We start from the raw sequence: 5,981 nt of genomic DNA, 5'->3' as shown, positions 1-5,981 counted from the left end.
TGTTTAGTTTTGTTGCTGTTGTGTGGGAGGAGTGTTTAGTTTTGTTGCTGTTGTGTGGGAGGAGTGTTTAGTTTTGTTGCTGTTGTTGTGTGGGAGGAGTGTTTAGTTTTGTTGCTGTTGTTGTGTGGGAGGGGTGTTTAGTTTTGTTGCTGTTGTGTGGGAGGAGTGTTTTGTTTTGTTGCTGTTGTGTGGGAGGAGTGTTTTGTTTTGTTTTGTTTTGTTTTGTTACTGTTGTGTGGGAGGAGTGTTTTGTTTTGTTGCTGTTGTGTGGGAGGAGTGTTTTGTTTTGTTTTGTTTTGTTACTGTTGTGTGGGAGGAGTGTTTTGTTTTGTTGCTGTTGTGTGGGAGGAGTGTTTTGTTTTGTTTTGTTTTGTTACTGTTGTGCGGGAGGAGTGTTTTGTTTTGTTGCTGTTGTGTGGGAGGAGTGTTTTGTTTTGTTTAGTTTTGTTGCTGTTGTGTGGGAGGAGTGTTTTGTTTTGTTTTGTTTAGTTTTGTTGCTGTTGTGTGGGAGGAGTGTTTAGTTTTGTTTTGTTTTGTTGCTGTTTTACTTATTGGTTTAGTGTTTCAATGCTGCATACTTTGCTTTTTTTCCCCTCCCTCCCTTAGGACTGCGTATTCATGGTTCCATCTAGTTGAAGAAATATTGGTGAGTCTCTCTCTCTCTCTCTCTCTCTCTCTAAAACAATAATAATAATAATAATAATGATAATAATAATAGTCATCATCATCATAATATTTATATAGTACTGAATCTCGTGCAGAGTCAAATCAAAGCGCTTTCACGCCAGTCATTCACACGCATGCATAACTCTAAAACTGAAGAAACTGAAGACAAGGAAGAGGCAGGGGAGGGAGGCTATCTTGGGAAGAGGTGGGTTTTAAGGCCCAACTCGAAAGAGCTGAGTGGGGAGACCTGACGAAGCGGAAGAGGAAGTTCATTCCAAATGCAAGGTCCAGAGACAGAGAAAGAACGGCAGCCAACAGTGGAGTGTTTGAATCTGGGTATGCGTAAACAGAGCGGATCCGAAGCCGATCATAGAGAGCGAGATGGAGTGTAGAGGTGAAGGTAGCCACAGAGATAGGAAGGGGCAGGTATGTGAATACATTTATAATACATATATACATTTATATCTTATACTCTCTCTCTCTCTCTCTCCGGGTCTCTCTCAAAGCATAACATAACTTCCTCTCCCCTCTCTCTCTTCTCAATGATGATAGCACATGTATGTATTAAAACTGGCTCTAAATCGGCACCTAAAGTCATTGCAACAAGGTTCAGACTGCAAGGCACAATCAGTTATTACAGATACTTCACCGACCATTGTGTTCTAATTTGAAAGAAGATGAGGTCTGTTTTGTATCAAGCATTTTGTATTTTTGTATTTTTGTATTTTTGTATCATGGTTTTGTCCGAACGCAGTGACGCTTCCTTGAGCTACTGAAACTGAAACTGAAACTTGTATCAAGCTGCCCTGCTTCAAAAGAATTCAGAGCTCAGTTTTATCCCGTTATTGTATTATAGGCCTATACATCAATGTCTTTTTTCAGTTAAATGTACTTATAACATCGAAGCTCGAATACACGGTTGGAAACATGTAAATTTATCGATTTATTTGAACAAAGCGTTCACGTTTCGACATATTGCTGTTCTTTGAACGACCTGTTGTAAACTGCTCACACGTTGAATTTCCAGTACGATTGTTCAGCTATACACCATGATGATGGGCAATGAGGTGGTGGTGGTGGTGGTGGTGTGTGTGTCTGTGTCTGTTTGTCTGTCTGTCTGTTTGTTTGTGTGTTTGTGAGTGTGTGTGTGTGTGTGTGTGTGTGTGTGTGTGATTTGAACAGGACTACAGGAGAAGGTTTGTGAAGGAGTGGAAGAGACTGGAGCTGGATGCAGTCCTATGTCCACCGTTTCCTTGTCCTGCCCCCAAAACTTCTCACATTGGCTTTGTCGGTCGTGAGTATTGACATATATTCGTGTGTGTGTGTGTGTGCTGGTGAATACACATACATGTAGAAATGGTCAGAGAAAAAACGCTTCAAACACTCTGAAAATATATCAATAAAAGCATCCTGAATCATCCGTGACACTCGAGAATATACTGCCATGGATCGGGCAAGGTAGCGTACTCTATCAATAAAGGCACCATTTTAGGCACATGAGGAAAACAGAACAAAAGCAACACACACACACACACACACACACACACACACACACACACACACACACAGGCCAGAAAAGCCCGTTCCAGCAATCCTCGGAAGGACGCTCCCCTCAACCTCTGCCTTGGCTGTCATCGTGCACCCCATGCACGGATCAGCCTCATCAGCCATCTCCATACCCACAAAGTGTCTCCGCCCGTTCATCCCCGAGATAACAAAAGTTGTCCTCGTCGATTCGACTGACGAACACGAAGTACTTGTGGAAGTGATTGCTGAAATCGTTGTTTAATAGTAATGATGATGACGGTGATGATAAGAAGAAGAATTGACATTTATATAGCGCGTTTTTTTCTCCAGAAATACTGCTCAAAGTGATTTACATGTCGTTCCTGGACATAACAAAAACACTGACTAAAGTTTTGGTTGCTTCAATAGACAGGTGATGGCAATTTGAAATAATCTTCGCAACTCAAGATAAACTGATTCGCAAATATTATAAAAGTGTTGCTGAAAGGATAGACTGTGGTCAAAATTGACACAAAGGCCCTGCGCTGATTGGAAGACAGGAACAACAGTGTTGTTTACCAGAGGAGAATGAGGGGGGACGGGTAGGCAAAAAAATATTGGTGCAAGCAAGCAGCAGTTCGGTATTTTCATCATGTAGCTGTAGTTTGTTGAGACTTCAAATCTCTTATACACTCCTGCATGTGCGTCATCAGCTGATCAGTTTCAGCAGTTGAGGCCGACTGATACAGTTGAGTGTCGTCAGCGAAGCTCTCATGCGAGAGACAGTGACGGTTTAGAACATAAGGCAGTGGGGTTACATGTAAAAGAAACAGAATAGGACCAAGGACCAATCCCTGTGGGATGCCATGTGATAGCAGAATTCCATTGGTGTACTTGCCATTTACGCAGACAGCTTGGGTTCGATTTGATAAGTAGTACTGATGCCAGGAAAGAGCGAGATCATGGGTACTAAAAGAATGCTTGAGTTTTTCATGGAGCGGTAAATGATCAATTGCATCAAATGCTGCAGAAAACTCTAAAAGAGCAAGAGCCGAAATTTTGTCTTCGACAAAACCACGAAGAACGTCGTTCACAATCTTCAACAATGCTCTTTCAGTTCTTTGACCTTGTCAGCAAGCAGACTGTGGTGGTCGAAAAGATCGTTTTGTACACTATGCTCCCCGAATGATCTTTTAACTTTTTTCTTTCTTTCTTTCTTTTTTTTTTTTTTTTAATCTCATACAAAATTGATATTTATTGATTGCAATTCTGAAACACTGTTATCCAGTTTTGTGTGTATCTTTTGTCGTTGTTGGCACTGAATTCACAACAGTGTAATCAGGGAGCTTCTTTGTCGTTCTTATCATCATTGTTCAATCTCGATAGCGGGAGGTTCCTATTCTGCCTTGTACAATGTGGTCAACTTCCCGGCTGGGGTGGTGCCTGTTACCAAGGTGACGTCCCAGGATGTGGCTGATGTCAAGAACCCCATGCTCTTTCAGGCAAAAACTACGCTCGAGGGATACCTGAAGGAGGTAAACAGGATGAGATTCTGCTTGTTGGAATTGAAAGAGAAAGTGAAGGGCTGGGTCAGCAGGAGTAAACGGATACACGGCTGGGGGCTGGAGGGGGGTGAGGGGCTAGTTGTTCGTGTCAAGTCAAATTCTTTACTTACGAGTGAAATAGATAAACAAGGACTATGTTGTTGTTTTGTTATTGTTTGTTTGTTGCTGTTTGTTTGTTGTTGTTTTTTCATCTAGCCCTTGTCCCAAAGAGGGACTAAAGAGAAGACGCAATCCGTCAACAAAATGGGAAAAGACCAAAACATTATGAAATCACATATCACGAGAATCATTTCCATTCTTCCCGATCATTCCACCCTAGCTCACCACCCCGCCCAGAGCAGAGCAAAAGACAACACACACACACACACACACACACACACACACACACACAGATCCTTTCTTCGCAATCAAACTCCAACCCTCCCCAACTCGCTCACACACACAGGCAGACAAAAACGAGCTGAAGGGATTGCACAACAATCATTGTAAAGAATGATAAAAGATGGTTTAAAATCAAAGGTACCTTAAGATGAAGATAAAAGCGACGTTTCGAGTTATAAACTCTTTGTCAGGTCATATGTACCCCTACTCCCACCCTTCTAAACACCCCGCACCACCACCACCACCACCATCACACACATACACGCGTAAAGCATAACAAATTGTCCAAAAGAACATCGCAGACACAAAGGCGGGTGATAAGAGCAACAAGCACGTGTGCACGGCGTACATAACTCTGTTCGCAAACAGACGCACAAATATTGCATTTTGGAGTCCTGCCCGGCACAAGTTAAATAAGCCTGGAATTATGGTGGTGTTGTTATATTTCTAATTTCTCTGTGTGTCTGTGTCTGTGTATGTGTCTGTGTATGTGTCTGTGTGCGTCTCTGTCTGTCTGTGTATGTGTGTGTTCTTTTCACTTTCAGTGATATTGACGTGTCATGTGTGTGGGAGGTGGGAGTGTGGGTGGGGATGGCGATTTTTTTTTTTCAAGATCATTTAACTTTACAAGACTTTGCAAGTAAACTGACAATCCTTTGAAATGTGATTTTGTGTTATCTGTTTACCACATATACAATAGACGTTTTTGTTAAAATTTGCCTTGAAAGCATTGCTTATTGAGTCTTATGGGAAATTCCAGAGGTTACCAGTCCATAACGGTAGAATGAGAAATCCATCTTTTTTGTTGTGTAATTCCAGTTGTAAACCCTTTTTTCCTTCGGGTATAAAATCATGTCATCAGCAATTGTTCGAGCAGTGTGCAACATCCTGAAACTGATTGGTAGATAAGTATTTCTAAACTACTCTATTCTATGTGTACCTTTTTTAGCTGCTCTCTCGGCCATTTCATTTCCTTGTATACCAATAATATGAGAGGGTACCCAGCAAAATTCTGTTTTGACGTCCTGTGTGTGTGTGTGTGTGTGTGTGTGTGTGTGTGTATGAGAGAACCAGAATCATATTTATTTGTCATGAAAACCGTGAATGAAAGGTTTATAGACACAACAATAAAGGAGGAGAGAAAGAAAGAAAGAAAGAAAGAAAAAACCCCAAAAGACTAAACTAAATGTAAGGTGTTCTAAAACGTGACATGTTCTTTGAAACATTCAAAAATGAATTTTGCCAGTCGGGGTTGTACGGGATCGTAATTACACCACTGACTCATTGTATTAGTATCATCAAAATTTTGTGAATTCGGCCTTTATGATCTGTTAAGAAAACTTCTCGTAAGTGTTCATATCTAATATATCTATCTAGAAAATGATACTCATCTTCTGATACACCACAGGTTTCGCATTTTCGTGTGTGTGTGTGTGTGTGTGTGTGTGTGTGTGTGTGTGTGTGTGTGTGTTTCTCCACACAGAGTTGTGACACAGAGCAGAGTGTGGGTCTGCCAGTGGCAGTGCAATGTGTCACGCTGCCCTTCAAAGAGGAGCTGTGTCTTCGTCTGATGAAAGAACTGGAGACGGCTGTGGGCTACAGCAGTCTGTGATTGGTCAACACGCAGAGACTCGCAGAGTGTTGTCGGTTTTGTGGGCTGTGTGTGTGGGCGGAGAGGGGTAGGGGTAACGGTGTGTAGATCCCACGCAGGCGTATCTCACATACATACAGGGAACAGAGAAGGATTGCTGTATTTTTGCCCTCTTCAACTAGATGGAATGGGTTTTTTTCAGATTTCGGGAGCTTTCAACATTGCTACGTATTAATTGATGTTTGACGACAATTCTGTGTAACTGTTAAATT

The 5,981-nt window shown here is 41.7% G+C and overlaps 1 long non-coding RNA gene across 1 annotated transcript in view; it reads left to right on the top strand.

Annotated features, from left to right (window-relative positions):
- LOC143280548 (uncharacterized) overlaps positions 1 to 640 on the top strand; it is a 2,717-nt gene extending 2,077 nt beyond the window's left edge. Inside the window, exon 3 of the long non-coding RNA XR_013055025.1 lies at positions 607 to 640. This is a non-coding gene — a long non-coding RNA (uncharacterized LOC143280548). The remainder of the gene's footprint in view (positions 1 to 606) is intronic.
- The last annotated feature ends 5,341 nt before the right edge of the window (positions 641 to 5,981 follow it).

This window comes from Babylonia areolata, chromosome 3 (assembly GCF_041734735.1).
Source record: "Babylonia areolata isolate BAREFJ2019XMU chromosome 3, ASM4173473v1, whole genome shotgun sequence".
Classification (NCBI taxonomy): domain Eukaryota; kingdom Metazoa; phylum Mollusca; class Gastropoda; order Neogastropoda; family Buccinidae; genus Babylonia; species Babylonia areolata.
The sequence above is the reverse complement of the archived record's forward strand: the minus strand, read 5'-3'. Positions and strand labels throughout refer to the sequence as shown.